The 27,794-nt window shown below is 42.5% G+C and overlaps 1 long non-coding RNA gene across 1 annotated transcript in view; it reads right to left on the bottom strand.

The window, feature by feature from the left end:
* Positions 1–26,361, bottom strand: part of LOC138296132 (uncharacterized) — a 209,777-nt gene extending 183,416 nt beyond the window's left edge. The window contains exon 1 of the long non-coding RNA XR_011203770.1: positions 25,952–26,361. This is a non-coding gene — a long non-coding RNA (uncharacterized lncRNA). The remainder of the gene's footprint in view (positions 1–25,951) is intronic.
* Between the last annotated feature and the right edge of the window lie 1,433 nt (positions 26,362–27,794).

The following is a 27,794-nucleotide window of genomic DNA, read 5'->3' as shown; positions in this document are numbered from 1 at the left end:
TTGCATGTCACTATACTGAGGTCCCCAATATCCAGGTGCAAACATATAGTATCACTTACCATTACATCTTTAGGGAATGTCTATATTATCTCCTGTTAACCTTGCATCAAACGTCCTTCAAATAACCATACAATGTAGTGGTTAAGGTAATGTAATGGATGTGATATTTGTGTCCTGCAATATATCACATGTGATATAGTGAGGCTGTGCCATTAAAAACTTCAATTTGAATAATAATATATTTTACTATAGACGGTGATGCCATACATGATGAACATTATTTTCATTTTAAGGGCTGTTACAAAACAGCAATCTATCATTTCAGTATAACATGTGTTTTTACAAAAAGTAATTATTGATTTAAAATTCAGATGAAAAAAGCATAAACTAGGCAAAACACCAGAAGGGGAGAATAATTAGAAATTTAGGAAATGGGTGTAGTTAAAGATTATGATTTTTAAAGATGAATCTTGAACAAAGGGAAGAATTACTGGTCTTTTTAATGCTAAACAAAATAGAGTCCACCATATGCAGAACAAGAGCTTTACAAAGTTGCCATTCTGTGTAAAGAACTATAATTTCAGTGTTGTGGATTTCCTCTGTCACTTTTGTGGCTTTCTTATGTTCAGCAGTGATGTATTACAAATTACAGTTGCAGTGCCAGAAAATCATAACTAATCCTTACATCTTGAATGCCTTAACAGACTCCGTGGATTCCTTCACTTGAGTGGGGTCAACTCTGCCACTAATAATGCATTTTTTATTATTTTATGGAGGGACTCAGCCTAAGCTCAACTTTTCAAGGGAACGTGATGCTTGTGGCTATTATGGAGTAGATCCCATGACAAAGGCAAGAAAATGCTAAACAAACCACCTTGCTGTGTTATGGGATGCGCCTGTTTTCTTCCAGTCAAGAGGAATGACGTGAACTTCATAAATAACCAGGGTACCGTTCAGGAATAGCTTCTGCTGCTTCAAGTGTATTAACCTTTTAGTTTTGGCAACAACAAGGGCATGTCCATAACCATCGAGCCTACGTGATCCACTCAAGCCCAGGAATAGACTCATCCGGACTTGGCAAACTGAACAGTAGTCAGCAGCCAATGCAGAGGACAGTAACTGCCATGCACCCCCAGTTGGAGCCCTGTGCGTATGCTGCTTTATTTAATTAGCGGGAATGTCAAACAAGAGTCAGTGTGTTTCTCAACGGGGCGGGTGTTGAGCGAATTGGACTTTTTCACAGTTCTGATTTAGTTTGGCTGATCCAAATTTGTCACCTATCCCGTGTACGTGCACGGTGACCTTGTATGGACATAAACATCTTCAAATTTGAATTTGTCATCTAAATTGACATTAAGTGACCAACAGTTTTTGTGTTGTAAGTTATGCAGATATTTGACTACTAGAATATAAATGAGATCACAAGATAAGCACACAAGCATATAATAAAGACATGGGAATAGAAGGCATAAAGAAAGAGAACTAAATAGAGAAATGGACATCCAAATCTTGAACAGACTTAGAATCTCAAATTCCCCCTTCTGGCTTTTTATCAGTGAGTGATCAAGTGACTGTAGTACAAAGTCTGAGATCGTGCTTATTGCCTTGGCCATTGTATTTATTTACTTGGTATTGCACTATTACACTGATACTTGTCTCAGAAATGCCATGTTTGATTATTTTCCAAAATCATGATATTGGTAATATTTTAAACAAAATATGTTTCAATCAATTGGCATTTTCACAAAAGACTAAGTCTTTTTTCTCCTTAGAATTTCAGGTTCAACAATCTCTTCGTGATTTTGTTGAGACTCAGTAACTGCTGGCCGCCCTTTAAGTTTATTGTCCCCACAACAAATTATTCTTCAACTGTCTGTTTGATCACTGGTTATCACAAAACTGATCATATCACTCTTTTTCTTTTTATGTGCAAATGCCTACCCTTGTAATACTGCATTCATTTTAAACTACAATGGAAGGCATTAGGAATGAAACAGCCTGGATATCTGCATACTTTTCTGAAAGGTTTTGAATGGCCAAGGGTCCCTAACATTATTTTGAAGAGTAGCTTAGTATTAATGACTTCATTTTTACAACTATGGTTTCCTCTTTACTTTGAAGGCTTTTCTCTTCTGTATGTAAATAGTTTTTTGTTAAATATTGTGTGCCCTTTATTTCTTCTCCTCTTTTTTAGCTTTGATTTCCTTCTCTGTTTTGTTGAGGCACTATTTTTGTTTGTGCCCTTCTATGTTGAACATTCTGTGTTGACTGGTATTAATTGTAACTGTTTTTCAATGGATTCCCGGTGGTCTTAATTCATTTGCTCTGAATGGGATCACCTACTGCACTCCCATTTCTGTTGTGTGGGCAGAGTTTCCTTATCCACATAGAATGTGACATTATTTTTTGCTTTATGTATGCTTATTTGTTTGAAGGAAGAAGTCTTTCAAACTTTTTTGAAGTGGTACTCTTGAAGTAATATATTTGTGCAAATTAGATTTACCCAGCTTTGTTGTGGCTTAGAACCTCTTGCTTTAAAGTTCTCACTGGACTCTATTTTCCTTTGTTTATTTTTAATGTGATTCCTTATTTATTTATTCTTCTTATTCTGCTGCAATTCTTTCACTGTTTTCATGGTTATGTTTCACCAATTATACATCTCCTTGCCATCCTTCAGGGTGAACTTTAGTAAATATTATAAGTAAATTCTTTACAGTCATCTGGAAAAAGCAATAGTGTATTAATCACGAACAAACACTCACTATGATACTACAGAAATGGACGATTTCTACCTAACTGTTCCTCCAGATCTAAAATAGACAGCCTCTATCACTGAAATATATAGATAGATAGATAGATAGATAGATAGATAGATAGATAGATAGATAGATAGATAGATAGATAGATAGATAGATAGATAGAGATACAAACATATTCATGTCTGTCAAGTAACATATGTTTCAGATAGCCCGACACAGGGCAAAGGATGGTTAATGGTTCTCTGGAGAAGGTATCCGAATGAATGGCTGGCAGCTGCCTAACATTAAATGGAGAGAAGGGAAAACAGAGATGGTGATAGGTAACAACCCATTCCTCTGGCAACAGATAAGCAGGCCTACTGTGTTAGGTGAGTGCCCTAAACCCCAAAAAGAGGTAGAGAACATAGGTTTTACCCTAGACAATCAACTGTCAATGGCATCACAAGTAAAGAAGATAGCTGTCACCTGAGGGCACTTAGGAAACCCTTGAAATGGCTTGTGGCTGACTCTAGAAGAATTGTGATCCAGGGACTGATCCTATCACGCCTTGACAGTGGTAACTTACTGTATTTAGGCAGTTTCAAGGTAGTGATGGGGAAACTTTAAATAATACAGAATGCTGCAGCTCAGACACTTTTAGGCATTCCATAACTCAGTCAGCCAGGGAAGCACTTAAACCTCTTCATTGGCTGCCACTAAGCAGCATAGTTCATTCAAGGTTTTTTACTGGAGCCAAATACAAGGTGGCCCCAAATGTTCTCCACCAATTGATCAAACCGTATCAACCCAACAAGGTCCTTAGATCCTGCAATCTTGATCTTCTGGCTATACCTAAGATAAATAAATAGAGCTAGGTTGTTGGGGGTTGATCATTGTCATATCTTGCCCCTAAGGTTTGGAGCTCTCTGCCTCTCAAGTTGAGATGTGAAAACAATTTCCTGTATTTTAGAAAGCAGCTAAAAACCTTTTTATTCGCATATGTTGTGCTTGTGCTTTCACTGTTCTTCGCTAGAAGTGGGAAGCCTGGCTCCGGGCAGCCATGCGCTTTATAAATTTGATGAATAGAATCGAATAGAAGGAGACAGGTACTATGGGACCAAATAAAAGATGCCAACATTTTTTTTTCAGTGTAACGATTGTATGTGTTTGGGGAGGATGTAATTCTTTAGATATTCATGAATTGTGTTTTGAAACAAAATTATGAACACTGTGGGGCTGCTATGAATTTGAATAGGAATTATTGATTTACATTTAATTTCACTCATATATTGTCGATCTACTATAAAATGGCCGCCGCATTGCCTAAATACTGCATCATAGTATTATATATGTCCTTCTCTAAATGCTACCTCTTTCTGGGAGGCGGGTATAAGGAGTCTGATGTAGTGCAGGTCAGTAAAACTGACGAAGGTTTAGTGATGAAATGCATCTGTTTTTCTGTTTGCTTGTGATAGTTAAAATGTTTTGGAATCTATTACTTCATCCTTCAGTGGCCATCTATTTTGCCTTGTCTCTGGCTATCTGAAACATATATATGGTGTACAAGTAAATGTGACTAAATCCCAGAGATGGTAATATAATATAGAAGCATATCATACAAAATCTGTTATGTATTTTCGACATTTTATGTTTATTATAGGTCAGGTATCTTGAAAAATATATTTTCCGTCAAACTGGGAAATGTTTATTGGAAATAGTAATTGACTTGCTGAACAATACTGTTTGGTTGTCTTTAGTAAAATAAACAGAAAAATACTTAGGGCCTCATCACGAGTGTGACGGTCACAAGACCTCCAAACTCGTGATGGCGGTCAGACTGCTGCGACTTTGGCGGTCCAAATTACAATTTTGGCAGTCGGATGGCCAAAGGACCGCTTTCCCCACTGAGAACATGGTTCACTACAGCATGACGGCGGTCTGGCTTGCAAGCAGCCATGGCGGCACTGGAGTCAGTGCCATTGGCTGATTACAACCGCTCTTTCTGCCAGCCTTTTCATGGCGGGGAGCCAACCATGAAAAGGCTGGCGGAAAGGAAGTGCTGGGGGCCACGAGGAGGCCCTGCACAGCCCACGACTAAGTTGTGAGCAGTGCAGGGGCGCCTCTGCCCAGCACCGTCAGAACGCGCAATGTCTGCCTTGCAAACAGTGCGCATTCCGAGTGTGCTGGAGTGTTAGGATATTGGCCTCTACCCTAACACTGTACCCGCCGGTCAGCCCGGCAGGAAGGCTTATTACAATGTTCCCACCGTTCATCCCAGCGGGAACTTTGCATACGCAGAGGGGGACCGTCACTGCTATGGCAGTGGCATTCTCCCGGTGAGTTTGGCGGTCCCGGGGTGGGACCGCCAAACTCATAATGAGGAGCTTAATTGCGTATTTAACTCTTCTTCCGTTGCAAAAACACATTCTCTCTGTAGAAGGGGGAGATTGTTGAAGATGTTCTCTTTAAGCTGCAGCTATAAACGGACACAGCTATGAGTTCTAACATTCAGGCTTTGTTACTGTGTTATGAATAGATTTTAATATAACAATGGACAATGGATAGAACCAATGCAATTACACAATTGTGAGTCTGCAGCGTTTCATGCATGATTATAGATTTATCCCTCTTATCACATAGCTAGCTGCCTAATTTTCAGATTTCAACAAAAGTCTTTTTTCTAACTCACATGCCCAAAATAGCACTGCTAGAGAATGTGCTGCATAAAGCAGCATAATTTGTCTTTTATTGCTGCAAATAGTTTAGATAACCCTGACACACAATTCCGTCCTGCACTGCCCCATATTGTTAGTGGCTCTGACAATACAAAAACTCTGTGGAGTGATTTGGGAGTTGTCATTATGATATTGAAATCAATATTTTGTTGGGACCCATGAAATATTTTCAATAATTCATAGGTCCCTGTGATGTCTTTTTAAACCACTCCATTCTGTGCCTTACAAGCCTGCCAAAATGTAATCTATAATGCAGGGTTGGCGATAGCAACTGGAGTTACTGCTTGGTCAAACTTTCCATTATAAAGGTATTTTTGTGTCGCAAATAACTTTGGTGCCATTTGACAAATCAGTATCAAACGTTTCAAAAATCAACTTTATCTTGTTCAGGATCAGTATGCTAAGTTTCATGAAGGTAAGTTTCATGGGAGTGAATAAAGGCCGGATCAACAAGGAGGCGCTTCCCATTTTACCTCTCCTGGGATTTTGTGTGTCTCAGATGGTATTTGTAGAGCAGGAACCTAGCTCAAGAGTAACAGAGTACTGAATAGGGGCCATGGCCCCAGAAATATATAATCACTGGGGACAATGTTCTTTCTGCACCACAGAACAAAATGCTGAACAGACCAGCATCATATTTGACATGAAACTAAAATGCTGCTCAGTGAAGTGCCTTTGATTGGTTTGGTGTAAATCCATCCTGTTTTTTTAGATATTAGCATTCCGAGAACATGTGAGATGGACTTGAAAAAAGTTAAGAATTAGACATATCTGAACCGTTAGCCCATGAGCAGCCCTCACATTTGACTACATTCATTATCTGCTGACTCATATTTATAAATATATTGTCAGCTTCGGACCTAAGGTCGCAAAGGCTCTGATTGGCTGGCCGCAACAGAAAATTGTCTTTTACAGCAACTTTACAGGATTTGGGCTCAATTCCCGTGCCATAAAAATAAAAATGAGCAGAGCTACAGGGTGACAGTGTACATCCTTTGACCACTGGCTCACATTGGGAAGGTTTACACAAAAAGATTCCTATTGTTCAAAAAATTAAAAACAGTATCATTTGTCACAATGTTTAAAACCCCGCAGGCAAAGTCCAGGGACCTGGAATGAGATTCTTAGATTCCCTATCCCTTCTCCTGGGCACGCAGGCCCCTGGCAAATACTGTTAGACACTTCAGGATACCGCAGAGTGTGGACCAGGTTAGCAAACCCTGCAGGGATGTTGGAGGCCCAGCAAAGACCCACAAGTCTAAAAAAATAATTACAATAATAAAAAAAATATTACAAAGAAAATAAATAATTTGGGCCAACCTCCACTTGGCTGGCCGGGTTGAATAGGTGCAGAGGCCCTGTGCAGGAGAAGGTGGAAACCAGCAATCCCTAATTGACACAACACTTATGCAACTCATAACTTGCACACCAAATGCAATGCTCATGCCTTCACAATATTTAAACCGATAAGGGACAACACCTAAAAGCACAGAGTCAATAAATAACAGCACATAGTCAGACCAATAAATGATAGTATATTCATAGACGTCTCATTTATAGTGCTAAAGGTAATGTGATACAAAATGTCACTTAAAGATCAATTATGTATTATGTAACTGCATCTGTTCCATCAAGGGTGTGGTCTTGAACATTGCTTTTGGTGTGAGACTTATTGTTTGTGTGGCTGCTGTATGAGTTAGGGGATTTACAAAGCTGGCAAATGTCAGTGGGTTTTAGTTTTTAGTTTTTAACAATATATGTACTATAACTGTATTTATTAAGTGAATTTCAGGTTTGTTTTGATTTATGTTAAGATCTTATAACCAATCCTAACCATAGCGTCCCTTTAATTGTGCTTCTAATATGACATATGTATATATCCATGGACTGTGTTGTCATCAATCATGTCATTTCAGGATTCATATTAATGTTACAAATAATGTCATAGAATATGTCATGCGTGATGTAATATGTGAGATGATTAGCAGTGCAGGGCCCTGGCAGGAGCTCGAGTTACAGTTACTTTAGTTACCATAACTGGTGCATTTCAATTTTTTTAAAAGTTTAAAATATTAATTCAAAATGTACATTATTTGCACCTAACTATACCAGCACTTTGCCCTTTGGTTTTCAGTGAATTTCTAAGGATTTTTCTGTGCAAAGCAGGATATTATTACCATAACTAACTATAAAGTCACTTTTTTCAGATAATTTCTGTTTTCTTAAATGTAAAGTAATATATTATTCCCATATGTACCTATACAAACCCCTTGCTGGGGATGGACTGTGGCTATGCATGGCATGAGGTTGGCTACAGCACCTGTCTTGTGGCCAGACCCCGCACCCAATCCCCTACGTGTGCTCCCTCCCACCACTGTTGTGCACAACCAAAGACTGTGCATAGCGTCGGGTTCACCTCAAGGCCGGAACTATGGCTAAGCCCTCCACCCAATGCCTCAAGTGCAGCTAACCCTCAACTGCAGCTGCCCCCCTCGCAGCTGCCCACACACATAGCCTTTGACTGTGCATGCATGGGTTGGCTGCAGAGCTAACTGTCCGTACATGGCTAACCCACCACAGACACATACACCCACTTTTATTTTTTTGATTTTCTAATATCACAGGAGCTTACTCAGGCCCCTGTGCTTCTGCTGAACTCTCGTGGGAGTAAGGGGGTCAGGCTAGTACAGGGAAAAAACAAGGAGGGTCCCTCAGGAACCCCACCACAAGTTCCAGGAGTAAAGGTGCTCCTTCCATGCCACTTTCCACTTAAATTGTTTGAGTTATGTGTTCTGTAATGTAGCCACGTTTCTCTTCATGCTGCAGCCAGTCAATCAGAAAGCGAACCCCACAGGACTCATAGGAGCCTCTCATTCCAGCTGGAACATGGCACCCAATAGGAAGAAAGATCCTCTGGACTACCACTCCTTTGTTAGAAGTTGAGTGCCCCCAGGACACATGTGGGAGTCCGTGAACCCAATCAATCAGATATACATACATTTTAAACCTTAATCTTTCAAAGACTACTGAGCAGAATTATACCAAATCACCAAAATGCACACTTTGTGGGTACAGATGTAGCTTCATGCCAAATTTGATGTAATTACATTCAGACATTCGGGCTTTAGCGCTGTTCAGAAACCCCAATGAAAATTTCATGAGGGAATTGCATTTTGGGATCCCCTTTTTCTTGGCCCCAGCCTAACGACTCATCTCAAAATTTTGAAGGAAGGAATGAGGTGAATAAATATTTTTGGGAAAGGTTGATGAGGATTCATCAAATGGCACAGAAGTTATTAGCAAACCAAAAAAATGCGGTTCCTATGGTAAGCAGTTCCTAACCAGAAGTACACAGTGGTTCTGGTCACTGTGTAATATAGATAGATAGATAGATAGATAGATAGATAGATAGATAGATAGATAGATAGATAGATAGATAGATAGATAGATAGATAGATAGATAGATAGATAGATAGATAGACCAATAGATAGAAAAACAGATCATGAACAAGGCCCTGTGCAGTCGAAACGCTGAAAAAAACAAAGGTTACAAGGACATTATAGTTAGAAAATAGAATTTTAAAAAACCTTAGAAATTCACTGGAAAAAACAAAGGCGACTTGGTTGTTATAGTTAGGCTCACATTTCACTCGTACAAAACAAGTGAAATTTAGCAGTTATAGTTACCTGAGCTAACTATAACTTGCGTCCCCAGCAATGCACTGCTTTTGACCTCACATATTACATCACTCATGGCATGGTCAGTGACATCACTGATGACATCTCCAATGACATTACTGAGGAAATCTTCCACAGAAGCACTCACACACCCACTCACACCCCTATACAACCTCTCATGCACCCACTCATGTCTACTCCAAACAACTGTTAAAGTTTATGAATTTTTCTTGCATCTTGACCACAGAACACGTCTTCAGATTGTAATCATGAAGAGTCAAGGGAAATTCACACTGCTATCCTTAATCAAAACATAGCACATCAAAGAATACCAAAACAGCCAACACGTGTTTTGTGATGCAGTGCTTCCTCAGGGCATCTTATTCTCAGGCACCACTATTTCTCCCTCATCAGAAGGCCTTGTTTCATTATGTCCATGATTCCATGTTTAAACCAGTTAATGATTTAAAAAAATGATAATCTTAATTCTATGATCTTCACACTGAGCTATTCATTTTTTTCTTTCTCTCTTTTTTTAGCCCTTTATAGGCTATCTACATATTTTGGTTTATATATTTTGTCATGTGCTCTTACAGGCTATCTGGAGCCATGGATGAAGACTCAAGCCCTCTCTCGCAGTCCCATTGCTTCAGCAACCAAGGAGCTGCTTTAAGTAGCAGCTCCGTGGTTCCTGAAGCAAACCTTTCATCTCAGTTCCCTGCACGTATATTTGCATGCAGGGAACAGAGATGAAAGCTCTGTTGTCAGGAACCAGCATGTTTGCTGTGACTTGGCTGCAGCTTTAAAGCTGACGAGCACCACTAGGTAATATATATATATATATATATATATATATACACAAGATTCCTCACTTGATCGCATAAATCAGCGCCCTCACGGCAGACAGAGGCACGGTCGTGAACCCCATAAATATTTCTCCTTCTGTTTTCCTCTTCTCAGAAAAAAACGCCTCTGTCACTCAATGTCCTCAAATCCAATGTATTTTGGCAAAACAAACACCCAACGTGTTTCAGGAGTCAAAGCTCGAGGGAGCTTTGACTCCTGAAACGCGTTGGGTGTTTGTTTTGCCAAAATAAATTGGATTTGAGGACATCAAGTGACAGAGGGAGGAATATATATACAGTATATATATATATATATATATATATATATATATATATATATATATATATATATATATATACACACATATATACACACACACATACGTCTTCCCTCATCATGCACTGGCATTAAGCTAGGCCTTGCACACATCCCTGCACAAACAACCAACCACATTCTTGTCTCCCATTCTTTTCACAAACAATCTGTGTATTGCAAAGTGGTGAGTTATAGTTACCTTATGGCACGTTTTATAGTTACTTGAGCTAACCATAACTATAACTGCAAATTTCTATGGTTGTTTGGTTTGAATATTATATTTATGTTTTGAAGCACAGCAGAACAGAGCCAATTGTGGCCTTCTGGTAAAGCTCTTGGACTGTCACTCAATAGATTAAAGGTTCAAATCCACCTATCTCATGGTAGTGCATCTGTATATTTACTAGCGTTTTGAATGTTAAACATTCCTCATGATGTAACATTTACATCTTTTTCCAGTCAGAATCTTAGGGTTGAATGTCATATGTTGCCTGGACACCAAAGCATAAAGAGTCGCCTATGAATAAGAGGATAAGATCTCAGACCCTCACAGTGAAGGTTGAGGTTTCCAGTATAGGTGTGCACTAGTCGTTTCCCTGCTTTAATTTAATTTAAACTTCAAATATTTAAGGTACATACCGAAAGTTGATCTCACACTTTTTACTTGACAGATATGTTTTTCTTTTCAATTTCTCTGGAAAAATCTTATTCTACATATATCATTCATCAAAGCCTATAACATCCTCTCTCACAGTTTCTCTCTGCCAATCTAATTCCCTAAATCTTTTTCGTACTCTCAATCTCTCACTTTGTCTCTTTCTCTCTTCTATTCCATAGAGAGAGAGTGAGACTGTTATTGCAATGGTCTCGCCTCGCTTTGACAGCTGCCACCAAGTCAAAGCAAACAGTCTGCTCGCAGAGAGGGAAAGCTGTCAAACAGCTCTTCCTCGCTGCGAGCAGCAGTTACCTTTGTCTACCTGCCTGCAAAAATGCAGGCAGGGAGATAGAGGAAACTATTTCTTTTACAAAGAGGGAGTTGCTTTAGTAGTTTTGTCTCTGTGATAGCAATGCTGGCTCCCGCAGCAGGTGCGGAGGCAGCTGGGACTGTGGGGGCCTTCAGTCTCCCCCCACGGTCTCCAACGTTGTGACTGGGGGGCACCCTTGTCACATGACTGGGCCCCGGGGATGGGGTCCCTGGGGCTGAGATCAGCCTGGGGAGGGGGAATGCACGGCCCCTCTCCCCTCAAAAATAATTAGGCCACGCCCTGGGGATGGGGTCCTTGTGGCCAAGATCATGCCCAAAGGTAACTATAACTCGTGCCCTAACCATGCACTGCTAATTACCCTTTAGCTAGTTTGACAGAGTTCAGCATGTACCCTTGCCCAGGATGCAGGAAGATGCAGAGATCAGCAAGCACAATGCAATAGATTCAAGAGTAAAACTTAGGGCCTGATTCACAAAGGTAAACTTACACTTGTGTATGTTTACAGTTGCTGTAGTAAATTTACTACTGTTTGGTATTCACAAACTGCAAGTGTAATATTACTACTAGTAAAATTACTAGCAATAAAATTGCACTCATAGTTTGTGAACATCAAAACAGTAGTGGAGTTACTACAGCAAGTGTAAACATACATAAAAGTGTAAGTTTACCTTTGTAAATCAGACCCTCATTGACCTGCTCAAGGCTAGGATATAAATATTTAAAATGCTTTAATTTGATACCACATACATTTTAAAGTGTAATTGAGACATATTGAAGTAATATTGCTCTCAAGGTGAAGGGTCTGGTCTACAATGTGTTAGAATTGAGTTCCATAGCACCACATCAGTGTGGTTAGAGATTCAGACCTCAATAAACATTCCAACAGCAATAAATAAATCACCCTCCATCCAGTACCATAGCCTCACATGAGCTCAACATGTTACAGAAGGCACCTAAAAAAAGCTAAAGTCTGTTTAACATCTGCTGAGTTGCAAAAACTCGCAACCACTTGTTGAAGGACTCCACAACAGACATAGAGCTGTTCACAATGGAGACCAGTGACTTTCAAGAACAAGCTGTGCAGGCAGGAGCTGCTGCAGCCCAGTATAAGCAGGAGGCTCAGATACAATGGACACACATTTCCTATTTTTTTTATAAATAACTAGAGGAGACCTTATTGTAAATTAGTTCATGTTAATCACTTGGTCATTTGGACAGAGCAGCACTAATACATTAGGAAACCTTTACAGGTGTCTCAGACCAGAAAGGGCATATTGGGTTCAGGATGTGATGATCACAGCCTTTTACCAATGGGGACCTGGTGTAAAAAATACTCTCCTTTAGCAGTTGACCCTCAGTGCAGTGGAGTCAAGCAGTCAAAGACTTACTAATGGAGGTAGTGATAGGTTAGAGACTCAGCACTCAATGGACCTTCTAACAGAAATACATAAATTAAGGTCCAGCAGTTCTATAGTCTCACCTCGACTCAACAGGTGATACAAGGCACCTACAAAACTAAAGATGGTTAAATGCCTTCTGAAATGCAAACAGTCTCATTTTCCCATTCCATTATGGCGAAATATTACTTCCTGTTCTTTTTATGTTCCCTGTCCTAGACAAAGTCTATCTGGGTGTATAAAAGGGAACTAGCCAGTCTGCTCACTGCTTTGCAACTGCACTCTCGACTTATTATTTGCTCTAGAAGTCATCGAATTTTCTTCCTGCTTCTGCTTCAAGTTTTCCAACTGCCTCCCGTTGGACCGGGCCCTTTTTGCAGGGTCATCTCCTTCTGTTTGCCTCGCTCCTCCGATTTTTTCTGACCAGTTTTTGTTTGCTTTAGGACTCTGGGCACTTTACCACTGCTAACAATGCATATGCTCTCCTTATAAATTGTATTGGTGATTGGTTTATCCATTAGTGGCATATTGGAATTACTTGCACGTCCCTAGTAAAGTGCACTAGAGGCGCCCTGGACCTGTAAATCAAATGCTACTATTGGGCCTGCAGCACTGATTGCGCCACCCACATGATAAATCCAAGAAAACCAACTTCGGATGACTCTGGACCGACGCCGCTGCCGAATCCCGTGACGCCACCTGCAACCGACTCTGTGGTCCTTGCTGGAGTGCTACGACTCTCGCAGGCCCGACACCACTGTAGCCCAGTTGAAGTCCATGACTCCGTGAAAGTCGCCGTACCACGTCGTGACCGAAACCGCCCGAAGTGCGCGGATTCATGCACCGACACCGCCTCACCGCCTCACCTCCAACGCTCCACAGCAAGAATCAGATGCCTCTTCGAGTCTCCGCTCCGTTGGCCTGCAGCACCGGAACCACGCCCCCTAGGATCCAGTGACGCTGCGATCCCCGACTTTGCACACTGACTTGTCCTCACAGTTTACTAAGGTACTGTAAGTGGGGGTCTGCGTCCGATTGTTGGGAAAGACTCCATCACAACGCAATGTTATCACATCATCGAAGCATTATGTGTTTCTAAGCATTATTTTTTAGTTTAATCTTTAAAAATTCATAACTTGACTTGTGTATGTTGGATTTTTGTCGTTTTGGTCTTGTTTTGTTTAGAAAATATTGGCTATGTTTCTAAACCTGTGTTGAGTCATTTGGCGATGTTTTTAATGTATTACTGTGTGTGTGCTGGTACAAATACTTTACACCTGGTCTCTGAAGTTAAGCCTACCTCCTCGTTCCAAGCTACCATGGGGTGAACGGGGATTAACTGAGTGTGATTCTCCTTTACCCTGACTGGAGTGAGGGTCCTTGCTTGTACAGGGGGTAATCTGAGTGCCAATCAAAGACCCCTTTTCTAACACAGAGATCGATCAAAGGCTCTTCTTGCGGTGGTGCAAGTAAAAAGGTCAGTACCACAGAATACAGATCACAGCCTAAACCATTAGTCTCTATTGCCTGGCAGAAAAGTAGCATGAACTTTCCCCCCTTCCTCTGGTGACTCGTGTAGTCTTGACTGAACTGAATTTGGGACTTATGAAGAATCTGCCTGTAGTGTACGATTCCTGAGTTATCACTGATCAAATATTTGGTGTCACACTGAACCTAAACGTGAGTATTGTTAATCACCATTTAGTGTAGCCTGTGTCATTGTGTTGGTGCCACCATCACGTGCAAAGAGTGACTAGAACAATTCAAGATACAGATTTAAATGTGTACTGGCAGCCTTGTGTGCCAACTGCTAAGTAGTAGTGTGTTTTCAACCCCTTTTGGACGCCCAACTGGAAATCTTGAGCAGTATAGCTGGTTTGATCTCTGGAAGTGTATGGCATCCTTATATCTGGTACCAAAAGTTGGGACACTGTGATACCATGGGCACTGATTTCCTATTTTTGAAAGAGAACTTCCTAATAGAAGCAACCATTTTGTATTTTTATTTCTCTGTCATCCATTTGATAATTAAGTTAGACATGCACTGATACGTTGATACATCCGCTATTAGCACCAGGACCAGGGTGCCATTTTGAGGTAGTTAGCACGCTCTTTAAATTCCTCATGCAATCATGAAACTCATGGTCTCTCTTTTTCATTTAATTGCCAAATAAAGGTGTGTTCCTATTTATGGACACTGATTGCATATTGGACGTTGGTGTGTGTGTGATTACTGTTTCACAAGGTATAAGGACCAAATGCTATACCACCTCTGAGAAGCTAGCTTTAGAGTGTCTAATTTATAAAGGGTGTATTAGATATCTGCTTCAGTGCAATAGTACCCAACACCCTGACCATTTGGGGTAAATGGGAATCCCCACCACCAAGGATATTTCCCAGTACTCCCTCTATCTCTCTGTCTCTCTCTCTATATATATTTTTCAGAATCTGAATAAAGGGTCTGAAAAATATTACATTAGAAACATGGTCTGCTGGGTTGCCTGCCTCTAATACGAATGTTTGGTAATGTTGTTACCCAAAACATTTACTAATTGTGTGATCCATTGTGCCAGATTGTCTGAACATGTTATCACCTTTATATGGGAATAGAACCCAATAAATACAAATGCCACAATTGTTTGTATAATTTCTCATTATGTTAGGGTGACAAATGTAGTGGGTGATTGCTTGTGTTTCAGCTGCCTCTTCTGTGTGGTTCTCGAGCATAAGACCTTTACTAAAACTGAAAGATCAAAAAGCTTCATTGTTTGAGCAGCAAGACAAAATCCCTCTTACTAAAAATAAGTTTAGACCAACCAACTATGCATACAACAAAAGAAAATGAAATGGAACGACATTTTATTTGCATTGCTATGTTTTGTGTCTAAAAGAGAGGTCTTGTTGTTATGCTAATATCATACATTTGCTGCATTTTTTAATGTTGATTATCACCAATAATTGGTATCTTGGATCAATTTCCTCCTATTTAAAACAATTGCCCCAAAAGTGATTGCATGTACATCTAAATGCTGTCCTGGAGGCATGCTGGAGTAATGATTTTCATAATTTAGACTTCCCATCATTCATCATCCCATTGTATATATTCTTTCTTCTAAGTTAATCATTACCCTATTTCTTGTATGCCTGTTTAAGAGTCATGTAAAGTCAAATATAAATAGCCTTTTAACTGAATATTATACTGCACAAATAATATCTGCATGCCCCATATTTCTGGCATCCAGTCACATAAATTGCTTGTGCATAATTCCAATGGCCATGCCCATACCCAAGTAAAGTATGTAAGAATCCAAGCACATGTGCCATAAGATGATGCACGTGTCCACCTTCTGCGAAACTAAGGGAAACTGATCTGGACCCATCTTCCCCAGTGACATGGCCATCACCAGGTAAGTCAGAAGAGAGAGGTAACTTATCTATTTATAGTGTCCATAAAGAAACACTATTTAAATATGGAAATGTGTTGTGTGTGTTCTGTGGTGGAACTGCCTGGCTTCAATTTGTCTGTTCGATGAAACGCCATTGAAAAACCAATCACATTTACTGGGTCTTTAAAGGGTGCTTTATCGTGTGTGGTACCTGTGTATATTGAAAACCATGTCTGGCATCCTTACACTAAGAAAAGCTTGGATAAATGTTTCCACTCCTCTGTTCTCAATAGCAAAACGCTTGGCGGGAACATAAGGATTCAAGAGAACCTTGATATAGAGGTGTGAGAAATTCACATAAGATGCTTCCACGTAATTATGTGAAATTTCAGCAAAATTACTCAAAAGTATGCTTAATTATGCAAAATGCAAATCCTTCATTTTGAACATGTAAATTTTGGCACAAGAGTACATTTAAATAAAAGCACCACAATCAACAGCCGCTTACATTCTGTTATTCTCCACATGTTTGATAACTTTTTGCTGTGAATTACACAGAAATATGTGAAACTGCATAATGGCATAGTTTTGGGAATTTCGCATAACAAGTCTAACAGACAATTCCCAAAATGATGCGATTAAGCTGGCATAATCTAAATTTCACCCAGGTCTACCTTGGCCTGCCCTGACTACAGATAGGGGCCACTATTCGTATTGAAATTAAGTCGTACTACCACTTGGACCAATCTCAAGATGCATTTGACCACTGATTGCATTAATTTATATATTTTTATTTCCCTTCCCATGTATTGGAACCATTAGCAGAGATGGGATATAGGGCCCTGAAGAATGCCTTTACACCTCATTTGAAGGTGTCTGTTGAGCAGAAATATGTTGACCTTTCAGTACAGATCGAATTAACCCACTTTTTCCCTTTTTAATCCACCATTGATATGAATAAAGGCCTTGATAGTACCAATAGGTACCAGTAGTGAAGTACCAATAGGTGGATACAATAGCAACCTGTGGATTCCTCACCTTATGAATTCACCCTTGCACCAGCATCCAACAGAAAATCTTCTTCTCAGCTCTCCACATCGACGAGGACGTCACAATTGCACGGCTCCACGTGACTCTGTCTGACATCACCGTGCCAATAAGAGGTCCTCACCGGCATGCTGACGTCAGTTTCACCCATTTTTTATGTGCCTTAGAGGCGAACAGGTGAGAACCGACTCCACAATGACTCCAATATATACATATATACATAAAGCCTTCATGATGCAACATAATCAAAACATATTTATATATATATATATATATATATATATATATATATATATATATATATATATATATATGTACACAGGAAAAGTATCACTATATATATACATTTATACAACCACAAAATGAAGTGCAATCAGACAGGCAACGGGGAGGTGGGTGTGACTGTGAGGAATCCACAGGTAGCTATTGTATCCACCAGAAAAAGCGTTACCGAAGGTAAGTAACTTGTTCTTCCGATGGATACAAACTACCTGTGGATTCCTCACCTTATGAATAGAGTCCCAAAGCAGTACCGCACTCGGAGGTGGGTGTCTGTCTGATTACACCAAGAAATCCTGCAAAACAGATCGTGCAAAATGGCCGTCCCTCCGAACCTCAGAGTCCAAGCAGTTATGCTTTGCAAAGGTATGGAGGGACACCCAAGTCGCCGCCTTGCAAATATCGACCACCGGAACCCCCCTTGCCAGGGCCGAAGTAGCAGACTTAGCCCTGGTGGAGTGGGCTCTGATACCTTCAGGGGGAACCTTTTTTGATAACGTGTAACAGATCTTGATACTATGGATAACCCACCTGGAGATAGTTCATTTATGGACTGCTCTGACCTTCCTCTGTCCAACGTATCCCACGAACAGCTGATCTTACAGGCAAAAGTCCTTCATCCTTTCAATATAAAAACTAAGCGACCTTTTAGGGTCCAACCGGTGAAGCCTTTCTTCCTCCTTTGAGTGGTGAGGAAGAGGGTAGAAAGATGGAAGGGTAATAGTCTGCCCTATATGAAAAGGAGTGACAGCTTTTGGCAGGAAAGATGCCCTGGTTTTCAACACCACTTTATCTGGGAAAAACAAGGTAAAGGGGGGTTTTACAGAAAGAGCTTGGAGCTCACTAATCCGCCTAGCCGAGGTTATGGCAACAAGAAAAACTGTCGTAAGCACTAAAAACCAAACGGGCAAGAGTGCATGGGCTCAAAGGGTGACCCCATTAAAAAGGTCAAAACAAGATTTAGGTCCCACTTAGGCACATGGAAAGGAGTGGGAGGAAACCTATTAAGTAAACCCTTAAGAAACCTAACTACAATAGGTGTTTTAAACAATGAGGGCTGATCCGGGAGGCAAAGAAAGGCTGACAGAGCAACTAAATAACCCTTAACCGTAGCCACTGCGTAACCCTTCTTTCCTAAGTCCAAAGCAAATAATAAAATATCAGAAAGGTGGGCCTTCAAAGGGTCAATTTGCTTTTCTCCACACCAAGCCACGAATTTTGCCCAACTACCGGCATAAATGGTCTTAATGGAGTGTCGCCTGGCCGATAAAATAACATCCACTACATCTGGTGGGAGAGAAAAGGAACTCAGGTTGCCCCATTCAATCTCCATGCATGAAGGTGCAGGCTATGGAGGTGGGGGTGTAGAACCTGCCCCTGCGACTGCGGGAGGAGGTCTGCCCTGAGAGGGAGACGGAGCGGAGGGCACAGCGAGAGTTGGAGAAGGTCCGTGTACCACACCCTTCTTGGCCAATCCGGGGTTATTAAAATAACCTGAGCCCAATCTTGGCGAATCTTCCTCAGAACCCGAGGAATCAAGGGTATGGGAGGAAACACGTAAAGCAACTGGTTGCACCAAGAGATCTGAAATGCGTCCCCCAAAGCTCCTTGCACCAGATGCTGGAGGCTGCAGAATGACGGGCAGTGCACGTTCTCCCGAATGGCAAACAGATCTATCACCTAAGTACCCCACATCCGAAAAATGTGCAGGACCAGATCTGGATGGAGACGTCACTTGTGATCGGCCAAAAGGAGCCGACTGAGAGAGTCCGCACGCATGTTGAGCACCCCGGCCAGATGCAGAGCTTCTCTGCAGAGAAGATACGACCCTACTCCTCCTTGCTTGTTTATATACCACATCGCTGCAGTGTTGTCCGCCAGGACCTGAAATGACTGACCGCGAAGGGACGGAAGGAAGGCCTTGAGAGCCAAGCGTATCGCCCGCATTTCCAACAGATTGATATGAAAAGTCTGTTCCACTGGAGACCAACGACCTTTGATCTCCAGGTCCCCCAGATGAGCTCCCCACCCTAGAGTGGAAGCATCTGTCATTAACGTGGCCACCGCCGGCAGCAGTGAAAACAGCCTTCCTTGCGAAAGGTTGCTGTTCACAGCCCACCATTGCAAATCCGCTGCAGAGTCTCTGGAGCTCGTTAGCGACTACCCGAGATCCCCTTTGTGTTGAAACCACTGCCTGCGGAGGCACCACTGGAGGGCCCTCATGTGCCAACGTGCATGAGTGACCAACAGAATGCAAGAAGCGAACAGACCGAGCAGGTGTAAGACCTTGAGGACTGGAACAACCGCTCCATTTTGAAACATTGGAATCAAGGCCTGAATATCCTGGAGCCGCTGAGGCGGAGGATAGGCCTGATTCAATGTTGTGTCCAGCACTGCCCCTATGAACAGGAGGTGTTGAGAGGGCTCCAGGTGAGATTTGGGTACATTGATCGAAAAACACAGCCTGAAGAACAACTGAGTTGTCATCCGCAAGTGACGCAACACAAACTCTGGAGATTTGGCTTTGATCAACCAATCGTCCAGATAAGGGAATACAGATAGTCCTTCCCGTCCAGATAAGGGAATACAGATAGTCCTTCCCTTCTGAGACTTGCTGCCACCACTGCCATCACCTTTGTGAAGACTCGAGGTGCTAAAGTAAGACCAAAGGGGAGGACCACAAACTGGTAATGTTGCGACCTCACCACAAACCGGAGATACTTCCTGTGCGACTTGAGTATATGGATATGAAAGTACGCATCCTGCAAGTTGACAGACACCATCCGATCCTCTTTGTTCAACGCCAGAAGTACCTGCGCTAGAGTCAGCATCTTGAATTTCTCCTGTTTGAGGAACCAATTCAAAACCCTCAGGTCTAGGATTGGTCTCAAACGACCGTCCTTCTTGGGGATTAGAAAGTATCTTGAATAACAACCCTGACCCCTTTCCTGCTCTGCAACCAACTCCACCGCACCTTTTAACAATAGGGTCCGAACTTCCTGTTGCGACAACAGGAGATGGTCTTCTGAACAAAACGAGGGACGGGGAGAGATGGGAGGAGGAAACTCCTGAAAAGGGAGAGCATATCCTTTTCGCACAATATTTAGCACCCATGAGTCTGATGTAACTAACTCCCACTTATGGAGAAAAAGACATAATCTTCCCCCTACAGGAGAAGTACAGTCGATAAAGGGGAGAAAACTAGGGCTGCTGCCCTTGCTGTTGTCCTCCAGAGGAAGAGGATGACGTAGGGTGCTGCTGGGTGGCCCCTCTCGTTCTAACACTCCCTCGCCCTGTAAAGAACCGATATGGGAGGCTGGTAGGCTGCTGGACTGAGGACTGGGGTCTCCCTCGATAAACTGCCCAACGTCCAAACCTCCTGAACCTAAAAAAGGACCTAAAAGGGGTAGCAGAGGGGGCTTGCAATCCTAAAGACTGCACCGTGGCCCAGCTTTCTTGAAAGCGCTCTAGGGCAGAGTACGCTTTATCTCCAAACAGTTTTTCCCCATCAAATGGCAAATCCAACAAGGTGGTCTGTACAGCCGATGAAAACCCAGAGGACCTTAGCCAAGCGTGCCCCCTGGTAGCAATAGATGTACCCATTGCTCTGGCCACCGAGACCGTAGAGTCCAGGCCAGACTGAATTATTTGTTTCGCCGCAGCCTGCGCATCAGACAGGAGTTCCCCAAATGGCCTCTGTATATCTTGCGGCAGATCAGGAACCATGGCTTTCACAGAGTCCATGAGGGCGTGGACATAGCTACCCGGCACACAGGTAGCATTTGCGGCCTTGAGAGCCATGCTACAAGAAGAAAAAATCTTCTTTGCGGATTGCTCCATCTGCTCGGATTCCCTGTCAGATGGAATCACAGGGAAAGTGCCAGGAGCAGACCTTGAGGAGCAAGAGGCCTGGACCACCAAACTCTCCGGTGTAGGATGTCACGATAAGAACCCTGGATCACAAGGCGCCACTCTATATCTTCTTGCCACAGCTCTATTCACCACAGGCAACGAAACCAGCTTCCTCCAAAGTTCTAAAATAGGTTCCGTAGAGCCTCATTGAAAGGAAGCAAAGGTTCTGCAGAAGCCAAAGAAGGATGCAGCACTTCGGTTAATATGTTCGTTTTAACTTCCGCAGCAGGCAATGGAAGTTCTAAAAAGTCCATTGCCTTCCTGATTACCGTGTGAAACGAAGCAGCCTCCTTTGTAAATTCCCCTGGTGAAGACAAGTCCCATTCCGGGGAAGTATCCAGCCCCACTGGCCGACTCCAAGCCCTGATACTCTCCCAAGGGCTCGACAATCTCTCCTTCCTCCAACTGCCTTTGATATTCTTCCTCTTCCAAGAGACGCAAGGCCTTCCTGCGCGACCTCAATCGAGCCTCCAACCTCGCCGTCGACACGGAATTTGCCGACGTCGAAGACAACGGCTTCAACACCTGACGAGGCACTGGAGAGGAGGGTTGACTCCGCTGGAATCCATCACACGGGTCCAGCACCGGCACGGATCCTAATGGCGCCGAAGATGCATGTGACTCCACCATTGGCGCCGGGTGACGGGGTGATGATATCAGCACCATAGATCTAGAGGGCGACCTCATGGGATTCACAGGACCTCGAGAAGATGTCATCAGCGCCTGGTCCGGTACCCTCAGACGGATAGAATGGCATAAACGGCGCCGTCTTGTACGGAGCTGGGGTGCCCAATGAAAATGCCAATGGACCCGTGGGACCAGCCGGTGCACCAGCAGGGGCCATGGCGTTGAACATAGTAAACATGGCATTCAAAAATGCCGCCGGACCCACTCCCAGAGCCAGGAAGGCAGGAAACCGCTGGTCTCCCTGTTGCACCTGTGCTTGCTGACCCTCTGACTCCTGAGGTGAAAATTGAGGACTGTCCTGAGGTACCACAACCTTAAAGACGGACAGCGCTGGAGAAGCCTCAGGACTCTGGGGTTGCGGAGTCACCGTCGGACTCACCTCCCACGTCGCACAATGCCGACAAGATGGAGACCTCGATCTTGATCAGCTCCAAGCTGAACGGCGCCGAGAGTCATGACGACACCGTTTCTTATGCTTCTTCGAAGAAGTGTGGGAAGAGGATCTTCTGTGGCTCCTATGACCCTTTTTCGCCTTGGCCAAAAAGAGTTTGGCCTCCCTTTTCTTTAAAGCCTTAGGAATCATGCTCTGGCAAGACGCACACTCCTCGACGTCATGCTCAGAGCTAAGACACCAAAGACAATCATCATGAGGGTCAGTGACTGACATGTGACCGCCACACTCTCTGCAAGACTTGAAACTGGACTTCCTCGGGGGAGACATTGTAACTACAAAGAGCAACAAGATGAAACCTCCAACAGAAGCGAGAGCTAGGAGAAAATTGTTAGCGTCGAAGGCATGGAAAAAAGGGAACTGACGTCAGCACGCCGACGAGGACCTCTTATTGGCATGGTGACGTCAGACGGAGTCACGTGGAGCCGTGCAATTGTGACATCCTCGTCGACTTGGAGAGCTGGGAAGAAGAATTTCCGTCGGATTCTGGCGCAAGGGTGAATTCATAAGGTGAGGAATCCACAGGTAGTTTGTATCCATCAGAAACAGTTATTATCGTATGCATGAAAACAGATCTAGTTTATATATTATGCATGTGAATAGATATAGTTTAGATGCTGTGCAAGCAGATAGATACAGTTTATATTTTGTGCATACAGATAGGTAGAGTTTATATTTGGTGCATGCAGACAGACATAACTTGTGCATGTGGATGGATGCAGTTTTTTAACTTGTGCATGAGAACATAAACAGTTTATATCTTGTGGATGTGAATACAATTTATATCTTGTCCATGCGTATAGATAAAGTTTATATCTTGTGCATGCAGACATATACAGTTGACATGTTGGGAATGGAGATAGATACAAGTTATATCTTGTCCATATAGATAGATACAATTTATATCTGGTACATGCAGGTAGATAAAATGTATATCTTTTGCATGCAGAAACATACAGTTTATATCTTGTGCATGCAGACAGATACAGCTTGTAACTTGTGCATGCAGATATAGTTTTTATCTTGTGCATGCAGACAGATACAGTTTATAGCTTGTGCATGAGGATAGATGCAGTTAATATCTTGTGAATGCAGACACAGTTTATATGTTGTGTATGAGAATACATACAGTTTATATATTGTGCATGCAGACAGGTATAGTGTATATGTTGTGCATGCAGATAGATACAGTTTTTATCTTGTGTATGCAGATAGTTTATATTTTATCCATGCAGACAGATATAATTTATATTTTGTGCATGTGCATACATACAGTTTATATCTTGTGAATGCAGATACAGTTTATATCTTGTGCATGCAGATAGATAGTTTATATCTTGTGCATAACAACAAATACAGTTTATATTTTGTGCATGTGCATACATACAGTTTATATCTTACATATGTGGATGGTTAGTTTCTATATTGTGCATGCAGACACAGTTTTTATCTTGTGCATGCAGATATGTGTATAGTTATATCTTGTGCATGAAGATATATACAGTCTATATCTTGTACATGCAGATGGAAACAGTTTATGTGTTAATCATGCAGACAGATACTGCAACTTATATCTTTTGAATGCTGATACGGTTTTTAGCTTGTGCATGTGGATAGATACAGTTTATCTGTTGTGCATGTGGATACAGTTTGTATCTTGTGCATACAGATAGATACAGTTTATATATTGTGTATGAGGATACAGTTTGTATCTTGTGCATGCACATAGATGCAGTTTATATACTGTGTATGTGGATACAGTGTGTATCTTGTGCATGCAGATAGATACAGTTTATATCTTGTGCATGTGGATACAGTTTGTATCTTGTGCATGCAGATAGATGCAGTTTATAAATTGTGAATGAGGATACAGTTTGTATCTTGTGCATGCACATAGATGCAATTTATATACTGTGTATGTGGATACAGTGTGTATCTTGTGCATGCAGATAGATACAGTTTATATCTTTTGCATGTGGATACAGTTTGTACCTTGCGCATGCAGATAAATACAATTTATATTCTGTGCATGTGGATACAGTTTGCCCCTTGTGCATGCAGATAAATACAATTTATATTCTGTGCATGTGGATACAGTTTGTACCTTGTGCATGCAGATATAGATATATCTTGTGCATGCAGATATATGCTGTCTATGTCTGGTGCATGCAGATGGAAACAGTTTATGTCTTAATCATGCAGGTAGATACAGCAGCTTATATCTTTTGAATGCTGATACAGTTTTTAGCGTGTGTCTGTGCATAGATACACTTTATATATTTTGGATGTGGATAGATACAGTTTAGATTTTGTGCAAGCAGACAGATACAGTTTATATCTTGTGAATGTGGATCTTGCACATATGGATGAGGTTTGTATCTTGTGCATGCAGATACATACAGTTTATATCTTGTGAAAGCAGATAGATCACTACTGTACTAAATAACAGCCCTGCACACACTTGAAGAGAGCATATATTTTGTCTGGGGAAAATACACATACACAGACAAGACAAAGGCAATAAACCCATTTGAACCCTGTTGCTGCAAAATGCTTGAAACACAAAGACACCCTGGCACTGACAGAGGTGATGTTTAGGAACAGCCCATGACGAAAAACACTTGAAAATAAAGAATGTATGTACATACACGTACGCGCTAGCATCAGAGAGGCGAGGAAGTGTCTCCTGGTGGAAACTCCAGTTGACCTATTGTTACTTATGGTTCCAGATGATCCGGCTATTGCTGTATGGATTTTTGGGCACCTTATTAACTACATAGAACAATGTGTCTGACTCCAGTAGAGACTGGAACATGTGTTGGTGCCTCTTGGTATCTCGTGTTGGCTACTGGTTTCATTTTGTCATTAGTATGTAACCCGTAGACTTTGCCATGTTTGTTTTGCAGGACACACCTAGTCTAGTGTCTATACATCCCTACAAACCGCCACTGAGCCACTTGACAACACTGTGATTGGTGAATCTGAATGTTCACCAGTATCACTCTGATAATCCCAAAATGAATTTTGATACCTACAGAATTATGTACTCAGACCTTGTATTCGCAGTGCCACAAATCTGCGAACTGTGACGCCGGGCACTATCCCTAAAACAAGTTATCTGTTGTTCTTGCCCTTCCTGTTATTACAAAACGGAACATCCATCATCGAAGTGGCAACTACATTGGGTACCATGAAACCGAAAAAAAACGTAACACCTGTTAATTACTGTGCTTAGAAACTATATAAGCGAAGCACGGAGCGCTGTCCCTATGTCCTCTCAGTAGGATCGCATCCCCACCTTCAGTCATGGACTCACGCGGAGGGCGGGCGCCTTGAATCCCACAGAAGTCATTCCTGCTTTGAAGCACCCTTAGCTTGATGGCTCGGTACAAACCTCCCGCACGAGGGAGTTAGGTTGCATCAAGACATGTTTTATCTCCAAAGGACTATCTGCAGACACAGAGTAAAGTAGTGCACAAAAAGCTGCCACTTACCGTCCAGGCGTCGCTGACTTTGGGTCTGATGGAGCTCTCTGCACGAACTGTACGGTGCGCCCTCGGCAGCGCGCGCACAGCAGCCCGCGCGCCATGTGTCACTCTGCACATCCTGAGCACGTGGAGAATGTCTGGGGACTCGGAGATTACACTACACACAGGGTACGCCGCCCAGACGGACCCCTTTATGGTGTAAATGGCCAGCAGGCCAGTGATGTGACACATATTGTATGTAAACCGGATTCCTTCCTTCCCTGCCTGGTCCCAAGTTCAGCCAAAAGCATCTGAGTCACACGGGCCGCTCTTTGATCTTCGGAAATATTCGAGGGATGGAGAAGGAGGGGCCATTCTCATCCGAGGTAGAGCCTTGCCCTGGTACCACGTCCTACATCACATCAGAGCAAGTATGCGAAGTATTCTCCAAGTGTGATGTGCACTGCTATGTGTCCACGGTGCAGGGGACAGCTGCCGCCTCTAAAACAGGCATGTTTGATGTTGTAGTAAACTTGGCCCGTGTTGTTTGCACGACAAATATAGCCAGCATCTCTAAACGGGAATTACTCGATAGCCTTTAGAACGATAATTGAATATTGCACCACAAATGGCTTCTGCTGAAAGTACAAATGAAGCACGAGTGTGGTTAAAAGAGGTGGGGTTGGTAGCGCCCCCTAAACCACCTCCACACACATCAGTAAAACGCAGGAAATGCTTCTAGCAACAGGTGGCCATTGTCCGAGGCGTCGTGTAAGTGAACCCATAGAAATTCCCCAAATCGGATTAAATGTAAAGAATATGCCCAATAAATCACATTTATGTAGCCGGCAACAGCCCCCCTAATGAGGAGCCGGCAGCAATGCCCATTGCCTGCCTGTGGGGGGTGAAAGGGGCGGAGGGGTGCTGCGGGAAATGCCGGCCTTCTGCCTCTCTGCGTTTTCCATCACACCCTAAATCTTCTCTGTTGTGTTTATGGGCGCCACTCTGCCTCCTGTGGTAATTTAGATACGGGGTAATATCTTTACACACTGTTCAGCTAATGCAGAAAGCTGCAGGGAAGTACAGCTGCTCCAGTTCCGGGGAAGGGCTGCCCAGCTGAAGGCCTGGAAAACGCAATATTGGACCAAAACCCGCCTGAGAAAGGCTTGCATGACCCTACAGAAACCATGGCAATGTCTAGGCAAACGTATCCCTCTCCCCCAACACCTTGTGACCCCTCACGCCTTCAAACAACATTTAATACTTTATATTATGGGCATTCAATCCATGTCCAAGGATACCAGATCCATGTCACATCTTTAGGATTTCCATCTAAGATATATTCACAGATAAAGAATTTAATGCAAGTCACTGACGTAGTCAATGATAATCGTGAAAATATACCATTGATCCAGTGCCACACCGGACCTACCTTGAACACGTTCGCTTTAAATAAGGCACAGCTTGCCAGATTTGTAAGATTTATATCTTGGTTCTGCATTGCAGCTTTGGTACAGTTATAATAATATTTGCTAAATTACCTGTAACTGACCGATATGAGATTGTATTTACATATTCATTAATGAATAGCATCCCAAGGCCGACAGTGGAATCCCTTGAGGAGATCACTGGCATGGGTAGATGCAGACGCCTACCGCCTTCAGAGGGAGGTAGAGAAGGTTGACCACTCATGATATGGTTAACAATTTGGAAAGAATGAAAAGTGGGAGGTGAAGTTTCAAGAAAGGCCCCCCTCCAGTAGCCCTCTACCGTGCTCTAGCCCCACGTAAAGCAAGGCGCATTGGATCCTGGTGCACAGTCTGTCTCCGAGTGTCACCTTAAGGATTGGGGGTCCTGGGCAAGAAACATT

Source organism: Pleurodeles waltl, chromosome 1_2, assembly GCF_031143425.1.
Source record: "Pleurodeles waltl isolate 20211129_DDA chromosome 1_2, aPleWal1.hap1.20221129, whole genome shotgun sequence".
NCBI lineage: Eukaryota > Metazoa > Chordata > Amphibia > Caudata > Salamandridae > Pleurodeles > Pleurodeles waltl.
This window is presented reverse-complemented; position numbering and strand designations above follow the sequence as displayed.